Below are 5,430 nucleotides of genomic sequence, written 5' to 3' on the forward strand. Positions count from 1 at the left end.
TGTGTTGTGCTGGTCTTTTTGTTATTGGAGAATCACGGGAGGGATGGAGATCACTTCAGGAAGAAAAGTAACCTTGAGGGCCTAATCTAGGAGCTCTGTCTAGGACTCCTCCTGCCCCTGCACCTCCCACGTTCTGACGAACATCAGAGTTCATCTCTTCTACTTTTTAAATACCCGAATTCCCTCCATCCTCACTAGCACTGTTTTATACGGGCAGGCCTTTTCTATTTCCTAGACTAGTTGTTGCAACGGCCTTGTAGTCTTGCCTACTTGCCTCCATATTCTCTCCTGCAATCCATGCTCCTTCCCCTAGAGTCATCTTCCCAAAATGTAGATGTGACCGCTCCCTTGCTTAAATCCTTTCCTGCCACCTTCAAAAAGTAACACTAACATTAAGAAACATTTGGGCCTCAGTATGTGCCAGGCACTCTTCTAAGTGCTTTATGTGTGTTATGCCATTTCATTTGCCTTTAGTCCTAACAGCCCTGTGAGAAAGGTGCTATTGTCCCCATTTTATAGAAGAAGAATTTGAAATGTATGAGGAAACCAAGGCACAGGATCAAGATAAGATCTTTACCTTTGCCTTTCAGGGAGCTTCTTCAATATCATTTATTCCCATTCATGTCTTTGCATTTTGTGTTGTGGTGACACCAAATTGTTTCAAGTTCCCTTCACAACATGCTTCCTTGTGCTTTTGTGTGTTTGGCTTTCTTCCTCTGCCTAAAACTTTTTACTTATTCTTTACATTTTGAGCCACCTCTTCCAGAGACTTCCCTGACTTTTCTCATGAGGATAAAATGCCCCTCCCCAACACATCTGTCTTGACTCAGCACTATATTATCTTGTGGTTGCCCGTTTGCACATCTGTGGCGGTCATCGGGTGGCCGTGCTCTGCTAGGGCAGCGGCTGTTCCTCTGTCCTATGTACCAGGGTCACAAAACAATGTACTTTCAAGTGAATTGTGAAGCTCTATGGTAGGTTCTTTTCACTCATTCTCTTCAAGTCCCATTAATGATCCTATTGGATAGATATTATTAGCCTCATTTTATGGAAAAGGAAACTTCCTAGAGGGAAGTGGTTTGCCCTCTGTACTAAGTACTGGCCACCCCTATCTTACTCCAAACTCATGCTTTTTTTCACCACACATAACATTACCTCTTCTATGTTCTAAAGTGTGACTCGAAAAAGGAGTTTTCAATCTGGGGTACATGAAGACTTTACAAGAAATATATGAACACAAAAACTTCAGTGAATTAATATCCAGATCTTCATTTTCCCAAAAATGATTTCCCAGGATTCCTCGAAAAATTAAACAATTACTATATGATCCAGCAACTCTACTTCTGGGTGTATATATATATATATATATATATATATATACCCAAAAGAATTGAATGCAGGGACTTGAATATAGATATTTGCACACCTATGTTCATAGGATGAAGTCTGTCTTAGCCCTTTGGTAATATTGAATACTTTTCCCATAAATTGAATGAAAGACAAGTATTTGATTAAAATATACTAAGGGGGAGGATATAACTCTGGTAGAGGTCCTGGGTTCAATCCCCAGTACCTCCATTACAAAATAAACCCAATTGCCTCCCCCTCAACAAAATTTTAAAAAATAAAAATAACTTCTAAAAAAAATTTAAAGGAAGAAAAATACACTTGAAGCACATAATAAATGCATTTTATCAAAGCATATTGTATTGGCAAAGAGTTTCTTAGCCCTTTCTGAGGAATCTGGGTTATGCTATGTACCTCTAAGGCAAGCAAAAATGTCTGAGAGGTAGTTAATAAGTGTTTGATAAGTCTTTGTAGTATACTTTCCAGCAAATGAGAAAATAAATTACTCTGATGAATGGGTAACAAGTTTTTCACAAGATAGGCGTTTTCTATATCTTTGCTTTCAACATGACTGAAGGAGGACCTAATTAAATTATTAACTGACATTTGAAAGTTTTGATGTTAGGTCACCTGTGATATTTTGGCATATAACTGAGTAAGAGTTCAAAGAGTTTAATGCTGTTGCAATAACAAAACTCCTTCTAGTCTCTTGTAATCTTGTAACAATTTTTTAGCACGTATGTTTCCAAAAGCAGTAAGTAGTGTTAAGAAAAATTGTTCAAAACTTTTACTATTACTGTACAGCATTGTTGTAAGAAGCCTGTACTGTTGTAACAAAGCATTACTGACTTTCTAAGAATGCAACTTAGTTTGATTTATTATTTACTATTAATAAATTACAGGCATTCTACAACTCTATGGAGTTAGATGTTAACTTATAGAAAACTAATAAGATGCAAATGATTTCTTCCCCAGGGAGAAGATAATCTCAAAATTTACAGCTTTAATGCCTTTAGGTCATTAGCCAGTTTTGTAGTGGATTTAGTATTCTTATTTCAGGGTCATTTGTCACTGACAATATACATGTATGTTTCTTATAGCCTCCTTTGAATTGGTTTAGTCACCTTGCTGTCTCATTCTAGCCATAAGTAATATTCTTCTCACAAGTACATGAATCACATTTTTAAAAAGTTATGTCACCAAGAGATGGCATTTTCAAGAAAATTTAACTTTTTATGTTTAATAATTATTAGTATTTGTAATGTTTGTTGTTTTGATTGACATACTAATAATTCTTGTAACAATAACTGAATCTGGAAGAAAAAAATTAACACATGTTTTAGTTGAGGTTCTCCTAAAAGCAGGGCCTGAAATAAGGCCTGTAGGGGTAATACATTTTAGGAAGAGCCTCTAGGGAACAGGAATGAGGGACTGGGGAGAGTGGATCACAGAAGGGAGAGCCAAAATAGGGTTTATTATTGAACTGGCTACCCTACTGGTCAAGGGTTGCCCCAGAGGAGCTAATTTCCTGGAAGAACATAGACACAGAGGTGACAAAGAGCCATGGATGCAGAAAGCAAGAGATACGGGAATGCAGTCATCTGGAAGTATCCTCAGCCTCCAAGTGCAGCTGGTTACCACAGTAACAGCCAAAGTAGGGGAAAGATCAAGAGATTTTTAAAGCAGGGTACACAAATTGTCTAATGTAACTTAGATTCTTATAGTCAAAGGAAATTTTGGCATTTTATTTCAGTTAAATACATGTTTACTGTAGGGATGTATGGTATGGAGATCAATAGAGTCTTTTAAGCATATAAATGCATTACATTAGTTTATAAATCTGTGCACAGAGTGAAAGAAATTCAAGCTCAAGGAGTAAGAAGATGGTGTAAAATTTCCAACTATTAAATCCTGTCCATGTATTAGTCTTCAGTGGATACTGTGGGTATAAAATTTCTGTGGTACTTAGGTTCTAGTGGATACACTTTTTACAGTGACATAACACCTTTTTCTTAATGTTATTATTTACAGTACCCCAGAAACTGTGTCCTTTGCAGTTATGTAAGTGATGAAGCTTCCAGAAATCAACTAAAAGAGTCAAAGTGCATAGTTTTCAGGGGGAATATATTCATCTTCATCCCAATCATCACCACCATGGTCTAAACCACTAGCATTTATCACCTAGACTTCTGCAGTGTAAGTTTCATCAGGGCTGGGCTTTTATCTATCTTGTTCACTTCTGTACCCTCAGCCTAATATGGAATCTGGCATGCGGTAGGCATTCAATAAATATTAACGAAGTGGCTAAATAAATGAATAGCTATTTAGGTGATTTTCTTGCATCCATCCTTGCCCCTTCTCTAAATATTCTCCACAGAGACTGCACTCTTCATAATAGAATTCTGGTTATATGATTTCCCTGCTTGAAACCCTTCACAGCCTCTCCTCCATTACTCCCAGGATAAAGTCCAAAATCAATAATATTGTTTAAATAGATGGTATAATTTGGATCCCACGTCTCTCTCCAGCTTCAGTACATGTCATTTTCTCATTCTATCACAAATTCCAGCCACATTTGGTTTTCTCTCCATTTTCCAAAGTTCCTCATGGTATTTACACATGCTGTTCCCTCTGCTTGGAGTGTCCTTCCCCATTTTTTTGCCTAACTCATTTTTCAAAAATCTCACCTAAATGATGCTTTGTAAAATCTTCCCTGATCATGGCACCAAAACTGCTTATTCTTTTATATCTCTCACTGCTTTTTTTTCAAGACAATGATCACAATGGTAATTAATTGATGTGGTTATTCGTGTAATGTCTGCCTTCCTCATCAGAGTGTAAGTTTTGTGAGAATGGCAACTGTATCTGTTTTACTTATCATTGTATTTCTAGTGCTCAGTACCTTCAGCCATGCTTGGTATACCATAAATGAATAATTGTTGAATTAAAGCACTGTTAATTTCCTAGGGCTGAACATTTTACTTTCACTATCTTGTACCAACTGCAAACCTAAAGCCCAGAAGTAGTAAGAGGAGGGAGTGATTATTCTCTCCAAGTAAGGATGAGATGGACAGTAGGACGAATAGGAAGGGACCTTCTCAATAATGAGGAGTATTCAGGAAGGCACTCAATGTAGAAATAAAGGCCTGCCCAAAACACTGAGGTATAAAGCAGTTTCTCAGAACTATGTGTCATTCCATATGGCCAGAGAACAAGGACCAAGGAGATTGGTGGTGGGAAATAAATCTTGAGAGAAAGATATCTGGATGAGTTTGTTAATGAGGTTGGATTTTATCCTACCACACAATAAACATCACTGAGTTTTCCAGTTCTTTCCTTTGTTTAGGTCTGCTTTTTCTCTTACTATCCATGGATATTTGGAAAAGTCATTTAACCTTGCTGACCTTCAGTTTCCTCTTGTTGATAGTTGATGAGAGACAAGAGATAGTGTATGGAAGGCACTTCAGAAAATTTCTGGAATATGGTAGGTGCCTACAGAATCTCAGTTCCTTTCAGCCCCTATACTCAGGCTGATTTCAGCACCATGACGACTGGTCAGTCCTGAGAGGATGCAGTTCCCATTTAGAGCACAAGGGGGAGTATGAGACTGAACCTTTACAGAGAGTCGCAAGGCAGCCTTACAGCAGCCCTTTGCAAGCCCTCTAAAAAAGAGGAAATAGCTGTTTTTCCAAAATTAGAGAGCAACCTGACGTATTTTTTATAGATTCTAAGCAAGTAGCAACTGTCCTTAAGTTCCCTAGACATGTGTTTGAAGGGAGAACTCATTGGCAAACATGATATACTTAGTTATAAGAGTTGTCAGATCCCTTAAAGTAGCTGTTAATGAATATCCTATTATGCACCCTCCAAAGTGATACATTATTGCTTTTAACTGAACTCTCTTAAGGAGCCAATGAAATATTTATCCTCCCCATTAACAGATGAGCAACCTGTGTGATCAACAGTAGTTCAATCACATAAATAGCAAATGGTGAAAGTCGGATTGAACTTAGTTAGACCTCTCTGATTCCAAAGCTTATGTCCTTTTGAATACCTCGCACTGGCTTACCTTGGAAAGCCTTG

Source organism: Vicugna pacos, chromosome 13 (genome assembly GCF_048564905.1).
Source record: "Vicugna pacos chromosome 13, VicPac4, whole genome shotgun sequence".
NCBI classification, from domain to species: Eukaryota; Metazoa; Chordata; class Mammalia; order Artiodactyla; family Camelidae; genus Vicugna; species Vicugna pacos.